This window comes from Chinchilla lanigera, unplaced genomic scaffold (assembly GCF_000276665.1).
Source record: "Chinchilla lanigera isolate Chin_1 unplaced genomic scaffold, ChiLan1.0 scaffold00026, whole genome shotgun sequence".
Classification (NCBI taxonomy): Eukaryota; Metazoa; Chordata; class Mammalia; order Rodentia; family Chinchillidae; genus Chinchilla; species Chinchilla lanigera.
The window spans coordinates 14457329-14473540 of record NW_004955427.1 but is presented as its reverse complement, the minus strand read 5'-3'; the positions used below and the strand labels follow the sequence as shown (position 1 = coordinate 14473540).

The 16212-nt window shown below is 42.3% G+C and overlaps 1 protein-coding gene across 11 annotated transcripts in view; it reads left to right on the top strand.

Moving 5' to 3' along the window:
- The window catches only part of Zbtb20 (zinc finger and BTB domain containing 20), an 821796-nt gene that overhangs the window by 757955 nt on the left and 47629 nt on the right, over positions 1 to 16212 (top strand). For all 11 annotated transcript variants that reach the window (XM_005386415.2, XM_013515065.1, XM_013515064.1 and 8 more), the window contains one exon: positions 11167 to 11267. The gene's annotated coding sequence lies outside the window, so the exon portion shown is untranslated. The remainder of the gene's footprint in view (positions 1 to 11166; positions 11268 to 16212) is intronic.

The window sequence follows — 16212 nt, the reverse complement described above, 5'->3', positions numbered from 1 at the left end:
CCCTACCCCCACCAAGGGTGACATCCTCAAAGAGATACAGCGATCTCAGGATTTACCCAGAATAGGAAAGTAAATAGTTTTTACTATGCAAAGAAATTCAAATACTTTATGGCAGAAACTCCTTATGGCTCTCAGAAAATAGCAGCCTTACCCACATAGCCTGTTATACACCAATAGGCAGTCCATCCTTCATTTTCACTCTCAAATAAGTACATCATTCAGAATAACATGTGACAGAAAAATATCTATGCCATTTAACTTCCCAAAGCCAGTAAAAATTGCAGTTTTTAAAATACTTACTAATGATTGCTACTAATAACCAATATTCTGATATGTTCCCTATTCTAAGGACTGACAGAATTTTCTACTTATGAATTTTTGTCATTATCCTATTATCTCACATGTTATATAATATAATCTGTACCTCTTTCAAGGTAAACATAAGCAAGCATTCTCACTTTAAAATAATTTTTAATTAAATCTTTTGCTTATGTGCTACTTTTTACCCAGGACAGTAGTAGAGGACTTCACAGATGACAGCTCATTGAACTGTGTTTTCTCTTCTGCTAAAATTTAAAAGCCATTTGTTCCTGAGTGTTAAGGACTAGAGCTATGCTCTTTTCTCTCACATAATAAAACTCCCTGGCCAGGCATCAAGATACTAAATTTCTAGTCCTAACCTCACTACAGATTCACTATTAAGGAACCTATTAAGTCCCAACTTCAGATAACATCTAATCTGAAAAACTCAAAGCCCCTTAATATCTAGTTATTACACACTCACCTGAGAAAACCTGCTCTGTGCTCGCACATGTTGAGGCAGTAAAAGAGTTTTACAGGGAAGATGGAATTCATTGTTAGGGGGTTTCGTGTTGTGCGAGTAGCTACTAAGCCACCGTGTCTTACACAATGTAATGTCTCCCCATACTGTCTCAGAGAGGTTGGAATACAGGTGGAAGGCATTAGCAGACCTGACACATACTGCAGATATTTGCTGCCAGCCTGTATACCAGACACAGTAGTAAACAATCGATCTTCAGATGAGACTGCTTCCTCCTATAGGAAAATAGCCTTTCCTTTTCATTAAATTAACATGATGTACTGATCACAAAGAGAAATTTTATCATTGGACAGAGGCATTTGTTCCAGCAGTACCTTTCATGGATCCTTTGACATTCCAAGATTATTTCATCTTTCTGCCTACCTGGTGTCAATTAAATATAGATTCTTATTTTTACCTGAGAGCAGGGCTGCCTTTGTTCTCCTAGGTCTATCCTTTATCCAAAGCTTTAGACGTACATGGAACCATGTGTAGGGGAGAGGATAATGATGGTGGGTAGTGTTTCTTCCCAATACAGTGATGGTGCATTCCACCTGGGCCTCTAACATCCTCAACTTTCCCCCACAGAAATTACATTTTCATCTAGTAGGCCAGTGTCTATAGTTCTGTCTCTAGTAGCCAATGGCATCATTATGGGTAGTATCCTACCCTACTGAAGGGCTACACAAGATGCTTGTACTTCAGTGATTACAAGACAAGGTCTATGCCCTAGTGGACTTACACTCACCATGATACAGAAAACAGGCATTAAAGTATAGTGTTACGATGTAGCTATGTGCTAAATGAGTAGCACTTAGATATGCACCAAGGCAGTCTTCATGAGGAAAACTTTCATTAGGAATACATTACCACATATAGACCCTGAAGAAGAAAGGTCTAGAAAAGAACAAAGTAATAAAGGCTTTATATCATGATCCCAGATGTACCAATATGCTTAGTCTTTCTGATTCCCTATGAATTACTGGTTTAGACCAAATGGAGCTTTGATGGAAAGAAATCTGAAAGGGCTTATTTGATAGAAATTTAGTGAATTAGTATGCCCAGGGTAAGGATTTGAAACCAGAGGACATCCCATTAAAGCATATTTTCTCTAAATGTGTCCTAAAGTTAATAAAACTTGCACTGCAAAGGAATAGAAGGGAATCTGCAATCCAGTAAGCTTGCACAAAGATGGAGTCTTTGGCACCTCTAATATCTTTATGTTCATTATAAATTTTTAAGAGGGATACATAGTATGTTTCGTAAATTTATTTGACCAAGGAACTTTGTGAAATATAGCTTGAAGTTCCAGTATCTTGTAGAACTCATTTTGAAATATATCCCCTGAAAGAATTTTGAAGGGTCAGAATTAAAGACAGGACAAAAAAATTATGTGGTGACAATTAATGTAATACAGTTGGGAATGATTTTGCCATCAACTGCAGAGAAGGTATCACTGCTGAGACCAAAGGGAAGGAAAGAAGGTCAAAAGTAAAGAGGATAACCTCCGAGAAAAGAAAAGACTAAGAAAAAGATACAGATCTTGGGGAAACAAAATCATGAAATTCAGAGAAACTAAAGGAGGAAACGAGAGCCTATAAGCATACCACAGTAAGTGGCATAGATTCTCTTATTAAAGTAGGAGGCAGGCCTGTCATCTGAAAAAGAAAATAGAAAATGGGACTTGATAAAAGTAGAACACACTAAGAAAAATTACCATAGGCTTGCACTTGGAAACAGTGGGCAGAAATGACAGTCCAGATATCACGCATGCGCAGGGTTTTGCACTGATAGTAGGAGCGAATGCTGAATGATAACCTGGATTCATGGTTGAAGATATTAAGAAGAAGCCCTGCACTTAACGGAGTGGGATCTGAAGGGTGATTGAGGACAGTAACAGATGGTCGATTGTGAGGTAAAGTCAGACTGGACAAAAACATCTGATAAAGCTAGCAGGGATCTCCTAAGGGACCAGGTAAAAAGAGCAGGCTCCTTAGGTGTAAGGGAAGATGAATTTAGAAGCTCGGGTTGGAACACTTCAGGTCAAAGATGAGGCGTCAAGAAGAATGAAGAGAAGGGCTAAGTAGTAGCTGAAGAACGGTGATGAAGGTCTGCTGGGCTTTTTATATCAAATTATTAATCAGTTGTATAGGGAAAACATGAATCAAGTGTAAGTTTCAGAAAGTGCAGAAAAAAAGGAAAGAAAGAGTAGAGGGTCTTGATGGAGAACCTAGACTAATCCTGTGGCGAGAACCTTAAAGGAAGCGGAATGGAATGAAGGCAGGAGACCAGTCAGTTAGTGATCGCAGGTGAGATTAATCCCTAGATCACTGTGATTAAAACCTGGCTTTAAACCTTGCTTTACTACCCCATGCTTTGACGACCAAGGTGAGTAACTACCTTCCTAAAGAGGACCAGCTTTCTCATCCATTCGGTTCCTCATTAGGACTACTTCAAATGGTAGTCCTAAGAAAAAAATGCATGAAAAGGCAAATGCCTGCCAGAGAGTAAGCTTGTAGTTACTGGGAGTCAAAATTGCTACGCAGCTGATGGAAGCAAGGAAAGGAAAGCGATGCTCACTTTCAGGTGTGTTGTGTCGGGCTATGCCCCTGTGATGCTGTTGGTTCCTGTTTTTCTGGTTAGCCACAAACTGTAATGGTTAGCTCAGAAACATGCTCAGTGCAAGGAGCAGAGTATAAAGAAATCTGATAACGGGCTGGGGATTTAGCTCAGCGGCAAAAGCTCCTGCCTGGCAAGCGCAAGGTCGTGAGTTCGGTTCCCGGTACCGGAGAAAAACCAAAAAAAAAAAAAAAGAAATCTGATAACATCAGAGATTTTGCTGTGCTGTAATTCATGCTCATGTTAGCATCTTCACTACAGAGCTTAAAGTGACCTTATAACCAGGACCTGTGGCAGGCTTTCTAGAAAGGAAGAGTTCAGTGTAAAATAACTTACAGGAAGGTGAGGACCCATCACCAGGTGTTCATTAAAACAGAAAATCATCATGGCATTATATGTTACCTGATCCCCAAAATCTCTTATTTTCAATAAGAATCAACTGTACCTGAAACGCAAAGGCTCTTGGGATGTGCAACTCTTATTAGCAAGAGTTGGTGAATTGTCAGAAAAGAATCAAGAGGTCTCTGCGGAGAAAATTAACATAGATGTATTGTGACAAACAGCAGGACTGTGATTTCGCTTTCTGTTGATAGGGCCATCCCAGGGGTCTTCCAACCAGCAAAGGTATTTCTTCTGGACATGGGTATTAGCCAGTGGTTAATTAAGGAACTAAAATGCAAAAAGTGAAAGCATAGGAATACTGAAAACATAGTTCCTGATTAGTTTGTCTGGCCATTGTGCTCTTGCTGCCTTATTCATTAAGTAGTTTTTTCACTAGTTTCCAGAGAGGTGGGATTACTGATGTAGACTTGGGAATTTGTTTCAGGTAATTAGTTAAAAAGTTAAAAGTCAAATAGATTTCTGTAGCAGGTTTAATGGTTGAACAGGTTGAGGAGCTACTTAATTCCCGCATTTTTCTTCTCAGGGGAATATCAGAATGGTAAGGGACCTTAAAATTATGAAACCCACCTCCTCTTTGTAGAGATGGAAAGGCTGGCCACTTTGAGATTAAGTGACTCATCTAAGGTCGTTTAGCTAGACTGATTTCAGTTTCTCTTTTCTTAGTCTTACTCCTTGTGGCTCTTCCTTCTTTGTTCTCTAACACTGTTATTTCCCACGGTCACCTCTCTGCTGATTACTTCTTGCATTTACCCTTGTTTTATGAACTCTCCTGTGACTCAGATTATAATACAGTGGGTCTTTGCCAATTAGTAACCCCTCACCACTAACTTACTATTACATCTGGAGCAAAGAAATGAGGGAAGTGGAGCAATTTTAAATTTACTGTGACCTCTGAGACAGCTTTGTCTACACCTGGGAATTGCTGTTAGACAGTGAAGGTTAGTAAAGCTTACTAAATGTTTCAGTGGAAAGGTGTTACTTGAATCATTACTGGATAATTATTGTTAAAAAAAAGTAATAATATAAAAAGTAGAATATTTATATGTTTGAGACATTATCATTTTGAATTTCCAAAGGTTGGGGGCAGCCCCAGGGGCCCTAGAAACAACTTTTTCTGCAATGTACTCAATACCAGAAAGTTCTCGAATTCTGCCTGCTGCCTGGTAACCTGACAGACTGGCCCAGAACCAGAAGCCAGTCATGCCACTGAGCTGTTAGACAAGTTAGTAGGCTTGAACTCCTTCGAAAACAACATTCAGTAGGCGGGAGAGCGTTAGACACGAGTCCTGTGGTCCCTAGACCGTTTCCCTCGACACTATCCGGGCCTGTTAGAAATGCAGTCTCAGACGCCATCCCACAAACCCTGACTTGGAAATGCTCAGGGATCCCCCGTGCTCGTTACAGTTTAAGACTGACATAAGGCATTCTCGTTTTCAATTAGACAGGAAGTAAAAAGGAACTATACTGATTCAATGTTTCTGCAGCGTTTCCTGCACATGAGGTCTGTGCTTCCACATCTTTCCAGTGGCTCTGAATTATGGAAAAGAATATAAGCATCTTCTTTGCACTGAGATCCCAGAGAGAAATAGCAATGTGCTGATCAGTACTGGTACAATTTTTGTATAGTGAAAAAATAGACACTGAACAAGGTGCTTTTCTGGCCACAGGAAGGTGACTATGGTTCCCTGCAGTCTGTTTTCCTCACTGATGCAGACACTAGTATCCCTCAGGTTTACAGTCACAGAAATGTGAGTCTGAATTCTGGCTGCAGTATCCTCTGGCTTTGTAATCTTGGGCTAATTACAGACCACTAAGTCTCACTTTTCCTCATCTATGCACTGGGTTTGCTAATGCATATGGCATGGCTAGGATGATTAAATAGAAATGTAGTTAGCTGGAAAATGCCTACTGCAGTTCCTGATATAATTTAGACACCCAGTGAGTGGTAACTGTTATTGTCACTGTTATCTTTTCTATAAACTTTTTTTTTTTTAAATCTTGAAAGTACTAATTTTAGAATGATTTTGGTGTGATTTCAGAGGATGGGAAAGGCCATACTGAAATAAGACCTCCAGAAAGTTCCTCGCAGTGTTTGTGGCAGTGTTTTACATAACAGCTCTGCTCCCTAAGGGTTTCTCAGACAAAACCTACAGAGACATCCACAGTGAAACAGGGTGAAGAGAAGTGACCCACCGTCATTTCTGCCTCTGACAACATCAAGGAACTTACCAGCTGGGTTCCAGAAACTAACTCTCTATTACAGTGATCATGTAAGAGACAGGAAAAACAGCTGGATTTGCAGATTTGGGGAAGAACTGTGGCACCAGTAACCCCCAAAATTATCTTTTGACTTAAAAACTGTGGATGTGGAAGTCATTAAAAGGGATTAAAGACGACCGCATGACATCATTTTCACTGAGTCTTTTTTATAGCGTAGCCACCCTTTAAACAATAAGAGATGACACCACAGGCAGTGCCTGCTATGAATAGACCCTCAGGTGTGTGCGAAGGCAGGAAGGGAAATGAGAAGGGGGGAACTGCTGACAGTTTGCCCAAAAATGGATGTAAGGTCATAGCAGCAGAATGTGGAGTTGAGAAAGATTTGGATGAAAAGACAGAACAGTGATGGTTCTATACTATTTAAGCCAATATTGGGTATATTTAAAACGTATGTTTGTCCAATTACACAAAGGATTTGTATGTTGCCAGGTAATTTTTTTACTGCAATGTACTAGACATATCAATTAGTGATTTTCTTTATTATTTTAATGTAATTGCCAGGAGAAAAAGGAAAAGATGTGTCTGGTAAAATGTTGATCATACCCACTCATATGATGAGTTAGAAAAGTGAAGAGCCCTACAGCCCAAACTGCTGTACCTGTGGCTTCTGAGCTGTTGATATTTAATGGACTTCTCAATGCATAGCACAACTCCACCACACCAGTCAAAAAGCTTGAGTAATACTCCCAAGTTCCTCACCTGGAAAGTAACTGTAAGTTACGCACTCACTTGTAAGGGGCAGAGTAAGTCTTGTAGTACAGTAAGCTGACACTGAACAAGGTGCTTTTTCACAGCAAGGTGACTATGGTTCCCTGCAAAGTCTGTTTTCACTGATACAGACACTGTTATCCCTCAGCAGTTTTTGCTGGGCTTTTCATCTTTGTGGTGAGAGAAAATGATTGTATTCAAGGAGAAGGCTATAAAGGAGATTAAACAATTAATATTTCTTCCTTCACAAAAGGAAAGCAAGGCAGGAAAATAATAACAAACTTGGGGGAAGTCGTCTGTACATGTCTAAAAGAAAATTAGTAGAACAAGGAAAAAATAAGTGAAAATTGAAACAAATCTAGAGCAAGAATCCTGGGCAAAGCTAGGCGGAGAAAGAAACGTTAATTTCTTAGTTGCGTACTAGCAAGATTGCCAATAGTCTATATTTCTATAAGGTAACGATTTGGTCATTGATTTACAGCCACCTGTTGTTACCAAGAACTGCAGTAGAATCTCCAGCTTTTCCGAAGTGTAGGTATATGCAGTATTGTCCTAATCATTCTGCCCGTAATGTTAGGAAAATTTGCTTCCATGTTTTCTAAATCCATCCACATTTTTCAGACATTATTGGACTATAAAAAAAAAAAAATCTATCAATTTGGTTTGATGAACTAATAAGTAAAACAAATTTGTTATGTTTTTGGAACATAGTATATCCTGTAGGCTACACAGGTGCGCTCTCTCTCTCACCTGGTCCCTGTTGATAGTACGATGGGCCTATTGGTGCTAAGCAAGAACTGACAGATATTTAGGGATGTATGACCTTTTATGTTAGTTTCTTGCTCAGCAACTAAATGGACGTGACCTTGAGAGAGTCAGTTCTCTAATCTCTTCATCTGAAAAATGAGACCAGTAGAGCAGATAAACTTTGAAGTCGTTTCTGTTGATCTTCAGTTTCCTGCATTAGTTTTTCATTTTGAATTCAGTACAGCAGATACCAGCTGAGCAGAAGCTTGTGTGCAAGGCATTTCATACCATACTATAGAGGCGGAAAAAGTGGTGATCCCTGTCCCGCCCCATCATAAAGGTGCATGAGCAACACTCCTAGAACAAAAGACAGGTTAAGAAGAAGAAAGCATAGGAAATGTATTTGATCATAATCTTATGGGACATGAGAGCCTTCAGATTGAAGACCCAGAGTAACCTGTCCCTTTCTACGCTTAAGTTTGAAGAAGCGTAGAAAATGGAGCAGAAATGTGATTGGGCAGAAGAAGTCTGAGCTAAAGGTAATAGACTGAGTGCAGAGACTCAGAAAGGCCTGTCAGTTCAGATTCTTGTGGACCGTCTCCGTGCAGCATTCCTACCTCCCGGGTATGGGCAGGACCCCTTCTGAATTGGTAGCCTTGTGATCCACTGTCAGACAAGGTAGGTTGGAGAATTTCTTTATGGCTAGCTCTTTCACAGAAAGGCAGGAGAAGATTACAGAAATACTTTTGAACTACATGGGTTGCTTTTGGGGAAGGGATTCTAGTTTCCATGACTAGCCTTGGGGAAGACAAATTCGAGTTTCTGTGACTTATCTCAGGGAGAGAAAGGAACAGGAGAGGGAAGGCAGAATGCAGTCAGAAACTGCTTCTGAAGCTGCTTCTGAGACCTTCTCTTTGGGGAACTGCTTTCTGTGCTCCAACGTGTACAGAGTAAAACTCGTCTCTGCTTTCAAGGAGCTTATGGAGAAGGAAGACCAGCTACACAAATGCTTATTAAAGCTGACATGAAATACAAAGGGGACAATATAAATACGCTCTTCAGAATTCAAGAAGGACACTTCCCTTGGTGAAATGCTTTCTAAATGAGGTGGCATTAGATGGCCATCAAGAAGCTATGTGTAGACACTGGAAAACGGGAGACGATGCCATGCACATTGTGGGCCAGAGCAGGCTCATGCTGGAGTGTGGAATGGATGGATGCGGAGGTACGAAAGGGAAGTTCAAGCCAGGCATAGGGGCCGGTGCTTGCGATCCCAGCCCTCAGGGATGCTGCCACGGAAGGACCGTAAGTTGGAGCTCAGTTTGAGCAACTTAGCAAGACCTTGTCTCAAAATAAAATAATAAAACAAAATGAAATGGAATGGAATGGAAAATTCGATTGGGACCATATCATAGCAACACCGAAGGCCAAACGTAGAAGTCTAATTCAACCTAGTGAGCAAAGAAGATTTTGACCATAGGAGGAATGTGCTTAGACTGTTACTTTTGAGAATCAACATGTGGATGGGGAGGATGGTCTAAGGGTAAGAAAGAGCTAGAAGCGAGAGCAGTTTGGATAGTTCCACAGAAGTCTTGGCAGTAGGAGGCAAAGGGATAAGTATGTGTTGAATATGGAAAATAAGTATTTATTCAAAAACCACAGCTAGAGGGAAAACACAAGATTTGGTGGCTGCGTGGATATAGAAGGCAAATCAGTTAATTAATGGAAAGGGTTACAAATGACACCTCAGGTCAGGGAACTGGATGAAGATGGTACTCGTGGCAGGAAACAGGAAGTTTGAAGAAAGAACAGGCTTTGAAGGGAATCAATAAGTTCTGTTTTAATTTTTCTGACTTAGAACAGCCGGTATCTGATAGAGATGTAAACTCCTCGAAGTTAAAGACCCTGAATTATTCATCCTTTCCAGGTGCCTAATAGATGCTGTGTGAACACTAAGTGAGCAAAGGAATGCGTGTATCGTAGTCGGCTGTTGCTTAGACTGTGGGTCTGGCACTGTGTGGATGAGCCGGTGCTGCAGCCCGCAGCGGGGGTGCGCTGTGTGGACAAGAGCGTGCGGAGGTCCTGGAGGGCACGGAGAGGAGAATCTTCTTGAACAGCACAGGAGAAGTAAAGGCAAGGCAGGGAAGGAGGCAGAAGAGCAAACTGAAAGTAGGAGGAGAGAAGGATCAAGCCAAGGAAGGCAAGTTTCAGGAACTCAGCGTGGCCAAAAGGGCAGGGCCTCAGAAACCCAGTTTGATCTTCTGAGACAGATAGTAGTTCTGTAGCCACATAGGCTGGACTCCTTGGGGCTGGAAAACATGGAAAGAACAGAGTAAGAGTGGAGAGAAGGGAAGAGCTGTGAATGGGCCAGGTCAGTGAGTGCTTAGACTAGGTGCAAACTGCACAATAGAGAGGGAGAGGCTGAAAAGAATTTTTAAAATATCAGAAAGGTGAGATAGATAAATAGGCAGACAGGAATAGACAGAGAGAGAGAGAGAGAGATAGAGGAATACTATTTAGCCTTGAAAAAGGAGGAAATCACATCACTTGCCACAATGTGGTCAAACCTGAATGCCGATATATTAAGTAAATAAGCCAGGTACAGAAAGGGAAATATTGCACTATGTCACTTTCAAAGAGAACCCCAAAAAGCTGAACTATTAGAAGCAGAGAATAAAATGGCTATCAGGCTGGGCATGGTGGTGCACGCCTGTAATCCCAGCACTCGGGAGGCTGAGGCAGGAGGATCATTGCAAGTTTGAGGCCACCCTGGGCTACAAAGTGAGCTCAAGGCAAGCCTAAACTGCACAGTGAGACCCTGTCTCAAAAAAAAAAAAAAAAAAAAAAAAAAAAAATGGTTCTCTGAAGCTGGAGAGATGTTGGTCAAAGAATATAAAATTTCAGCTAGACAGAAGGAATAAGTTCAAAATCTACTATATATCATAATGACTGTAGATGACTAGTTTACAAAATACTATACACTTGAAAATTGCTCAGAGGTGCCGGGGATATAGCTCAGTGGCACAGCGCCTGCCTGGCAAGCATGAGGTCCTGAGTTTGATTCCCAGTACCAAAAAGAAAAAAAGAAAATTGCTCAGAATAGATTTTAAGAATTCTCACAATAAAAAAAGATGAGATAATGTGTATATTCATTAAGTTCGCCATTATACAATGTATACAGATGTCAAAAAATGTTTATTCAATAATTAATACAATTTTTGTCAACTAACAGTGAATAAGTAAACAAATATAATAAGTGGGGGAGGACATCAGAAGAACCAGCCATGGTAAGGGTGGAAGACACCGTCCTTCTTCTACCCTCACCCCTGACTCAGTTTCCAAGTCCGAGCCACAGCAGTCCACTTCCTCTGCGCGGGAGGAGCGCTGAGCGTGTCTGAGAGTGCACGGACAGTCAGATGGAAGCCCTGGGCCACGACCTGCTCCCCCCCCTGCTCCCTGCTCCCTGCTCTCTGGCGCGAAGGTGCGGAGCCAGCCTCGCAGCCGCACCCCAGAGCCCTCTCCATCACCGTAAATTACCGCTGTCACCATCACTGCTACTCAAACAACCTTCCTTTTTTTTTCTGTGCTAGATGCAGCTGCTCTCTGTTCCCTGCCCCAATGAACATCTGCACTAGGCCCCAGCCTTGGAGTGATTTACCTGAAGAGTGACACCGTTTATTTGGAAACTACTGTGAGTACACTATGCCTCCAATGAAAGGCTCCTTAGTTCACTTTGTTTAATTAGAAAAAATGTATCAGACACACACTCAGTTGTCAAAGCAGGCAGAATTTTACAGGGCTTCGTCTTTTGGATGCAGCCTTTCCTGGTTTGCGCACCAAGCTAGATCTGAGTGCGCCCTGCAGGGATGGGTGGAGTTCCTGATCATTTGCATGGCTTCCCAGAGCGGTGGTAACTCCTCCCAAGATGGTTGGATCTCATCATCCCTCTGTGTCACCCTTGAATCTCGTGGGAGCCTGTCATTTCACGTCACTCTGATCAAACAGGTGGGCCAGCTTTGCTTGCCTCTGTCTGCTTGTCTGAACTGCACCCCCATTCTCTTGCCTCATTGGTGTGAGGGGGAACAAGCCCTCCAGTTGGGGCCCTGGGCTCATTCTGCCCAAGCCCTAAGCCATCCTGCCGGGTCAGCTTTGCCCTCTGGATGCATGGCTCTGTGTAGCCGGTTTAGTTTTCTCCGTGTCAGGCATTTATGTAGAGCAACTATAATCCTTGCAAGGAAAGGTACAGAAGGAAGGTGGGGGAGGCAATGAGCTCCCTACAGGAAATAATGATGAAAGACTGATATCGAGGACTCATTACTCATTGCTGAAACTAGCAGATGGATATATGCTTTTCTTCACTAGAAAAGGCCAAATATTTGAATGCTTTAGGAACTGTGCGTGAAAAATAACTTCATTACACATTTTTAAATGAAAACTCATTCTAGTTGTTGTAGCTACAAACTTTCCTATCTGGTATGAGGCAGGTAATGGGATGGTGTTTTACAGACATCACCTGTCACTGGAAAGTGCTAAACCTGGGACACTAACTTTCCTCTTAGGCTTCAGATAGAATTTTCACATTCATATTTTCTATATCTTCAGCTGTTCTGTCATAAATCAAACCCAAAGGAAGGAAGTCAGAGTTCTCTTCGATTGTCTGTCACTTTTTACCTCTAATGCTTTTGGGTTCCTGGGTAATAATTGCCGGTATTTGACATGGAGGTGATTGCAGGCCTGCTCAGCCAGGTGAGGGGTGCGGAACTTCACAGTGTTGGGGTCCAAATAGGATTGAAGGACCTGGGACCAAAGACATGAGAGAAGATCGAAAATAGAGTTTCCTCCACGCCCACACAAGGAGCTTACTAGAATGATCTCAGCATTCATCCTTACGTTTGCATATAAGAAGTCTCTTAGAAACTTTCACATCTCAGTAGTTTTCTGAGGCCTAGATGTGTAGCTCAATGGTAAGGCCCTTGCCTGGTAGGCGTGAGGCCAAGTTCAAAGCCCAGCACTACAAAAATAAAATAGTTTTCCAAGCTTTTTTGAAAAACAGAGTGACTGTACTGGTGCAAGGAGCGCAGCCAGCATGCTGGGATGCAGACTGTGTTCAAGGTTTCTGTGTCCGTCGGGAGAGGAAAGCCCTTACTACTCCTGCCTTCCTGTACTGCGCAGGACCCAGATCGAGACCCAGGAGTCGGCTCTGACGTGTCTGGAAAACTGCTGGGAGGCCCACAGCTGACCGTCCGTTTCTGCCCTGGGAAGAATTTCACTGTACAGAGTATCAGTGTATTCTGAAAGTGAAATCGTATTAAAACTCAAAGCCTGGCTAGTCGCAAAAATCAATAGGGCACAAAAAGTATAAAAATATAAACTGACTGCAAAGCCTGTCCCTCTAGTGCTGTGGGCCTGGTGTCAAGGCTTGGGTGTAGCAGTAGGAGCGAGTGGTCAGCGTTACGCACTGCCTGCACAGCCACGCTCAGCCAGTCGTCCTGCCTTCCTACCAAGGTTGTTGTGATAATTCAAGGAGACAGTGTACGTGTAGTTCTGGCCCAGCAGCAACAAGTGTATCTCTTCAGTAAACTGAAGCTCTCTATGTTCCAGGCCCTGTTCTGGGCACTGGGGACACGGGAGCGAGCAAAACAAGCAGAAATCCCCACTCTCGAGTGTATATTTGGTTTTCTTGCCCTATAAATGACAAACAGACAGAATAGGTACATCGAAGCCAGAAGAGAATCAATTCTCTTTTGTTGCTCTTACCTTCCAGGAAGTAATAAGTGAGTGTAAAAGGATGAAAAAAATAAAAGAGGGAAATAAAAGATATGCTGATGAGTGTTGTCAACCCACCCACTCAAACGAAACCCTCACGTGTGACCCGGGGGCTCTCTCTGTGTGGCAGTACCCAGGCGCTCTTGTCCTCCGGCTTCCCTTTGAATTTGGCCGAAAGGAGACATTAGCAAAAGATGTGAGAGTGGGAAGAAAGAGAGGTCAGGCTCTTTATTAGTTCTGTGTCCTTTCCCTACTTCATTTCTACCGAATTTAGAAAGCCCCCTCCTTCCCTTTGGCCCTTGAGTTTAAATGGTTTAGAACTGAGACATACAGCCCTCCACGCTTGCCGGTGCTGGCGCTTCGGCATGCCTTAACCTCTTGCACTCCTCCTTGCAGTCTTTTCGTTAGACTGTCTTCATTTAAAGCCTTTGCATGTGCCATTCCTTCTTGTAGGATCCTGACTGCTGCAGTGAGGGAGAAATATACCAACAACATTGTAGGTCAGCTCTGCCAAAAAGGCTAAAACAGTTGAAAGAATCAAGTAATCACAAAAATGTTTTAACTTGATCTGAGAACATTGGGACAAGGAGCGACAGGATACATTCTAAGAAAAAGTGATAAGCAAGAGTGCTATAGGATAGTTTCAGTGAATAGACTGTAGTGTTTGCTGGATGGGCTTCCATCAGCCAAGTGCAGCTTAGCTTGCTTGACCTTGAACTTCAAGGAGCTCTAAGAATAGCCACAGCAGTGACAAACTTGTGCACAAAAACATATGGGGTAGCAAGGGGTACCATAAGATCAAAGTGTTGAAGAAGAGATTGCTCATCCTGACATCCTTTCTGCATTGTTCCAACAACAATCCATTTGCTCATGGCCCAAATCTAGGTATTGAAAGGACTGCTAAGATGGAGGAAGTGCCTTATTATGTAGCTGATATGGTAGAAACCACAGAACTAATGCTAGGAAAGGAGCTACCATTATTGAGTACTTACCCAGTATCGGTAAAGGGATTAAAAAAAAAAACTATGGTGTGATATTAAATTTAAAGAAAAGTATTACTGTAAAAAGACCCTACCGCTGCTCTTCAGACAGCCCCCACTCACATAAAACATACTTATCCCATCGTTCTTGTCACAGCAGATGCCGTTGTGTAAATTCTCTTTCATGTTTTTATAAGATTAGATCAAAAATGTGTAAGTGCCGCTGCTAAGAGCCATCCGCTGGAAAAGCAGGCTCCTAAACGCACTGCAGTGCCTCCTTATCCACCTTATTCACTAAGTCGAGCACTGTGAGACTTCTGCCTCTTCCTCAGAGTCAAAATGCCCATGACACACAAATGTTCTTCATCCATTCAGGACATCAAGGCAACCATAGCAGCAAAACTAGAAACACTCGGGAAGGAGGACTTCCAGAACTGCTTCAGAAAGTGGCAAGAATGCTGAGATGAGTCTTTCAAAGCCAGGAGAGAACATTTTGAGGGAGATTAATGGCAACATATCTTTTACTGTACTATTCTTTTAATTTGAGCATTCATTGTCTGTTTTGATCATACCCTGTACATGGTTCATCTCATTCATTCTTTATGACAGCCCTAGAAGGTTAGGCATTATTGTTCCCATTTTACATATGAGGCAAATAAGGTTCACAGGTGCAGAGCAGTCTGCCTCGGGGACATAGTGATTAGGTAGTGGAGCACAGCTCCGCACCTTAGCGTCCCTTGCCTGTGTGATTTGTCACAAGCCCCCCTCGCCCCTGCCCAGACACTGTCCTGTTGCCATGCGCTGTTATAGAGAAGAACAGAGAGATGGTTACCAGCCTCAAAAGACTGGAGAGTCATCACTGATCTAAATTATCCTGATCCAATGACTGAGTAATTATTTATCAAAAGGAGGTTCTGACTAATTCTTTCCTATCTAACGAGGCTGATAAGTGGAAGGCATGTTAATGTGCAGGGGAGTGTGGGAGCCCAGGGAAGGGAGAAAATTGGAAGAGGGAGAGAGAAAAGAGCACTTTCCTCTCAGCAGACCCTGGAGACTGATAAGAGCTCACACAGACAAAATATTTATTTTTCCATATGTTACAGAAGGCATTGCCATCACTGTGTGTGTACAATATGTGCAAAGGAGTGCGAAATATATACATCAAATGCCACCGATCTGGTTAATTTCCATGCATTTAACATGCTTAATACCTACCGTCATATCCATATGTTTTAATGCATATTTCTTTCCCCATACAATATGGTCTCGTACGGAAGGAGCCAACATCCTCTACAGTGTTACTCACTGCTATGTTTCAGCCCGAAACTTGGTGCCAGGGCCGCTACAAGGAAAGGTAGAAACCTAAAGCTTCTGCTAGCTCACTTAGCTACCAGTCACCTTAAAATACTTTCCCAGTTCTTGCAGCAGCGTTTATTCTCATACCAGAAATGTTTGTAGTGGGGAGAGGAAAATGTATTTGTCCTCTTCAAACAACCGGGAGATGTTCAGTCAGGATATGAACGCCGACTATTGAAAGGCGGGTGCCTGTAGCCCCTTTCTTTCTCTCTCTCTCTCTTTCTTTCTTTTTTTCTTCCTTTCTCTTTCCTTGTTTTGTTTTTCTTGAATGCAGAGCTCCACCAGTGAGGTGGGAGGAAGTGTGCCGTGATTGGTCTGTTTCTCTATGGAAGTGTTCAGGGCACACCCAGATTTGCTTTGCATATATTTATGAAACATCTGCCCTTTTCTCATTTTTAAGTCCTTCCTCCTCACCAGCCCGCTGTCCCCTTTTCCCTAGTTTCTTTCTTTGTTGTTGTTGGCTTGTAACTTTTTCTTTGGAGCTTTTATTTTCCGGTTGAGAGGCAACTTCATCAGCGTGTATCATTTTAACAG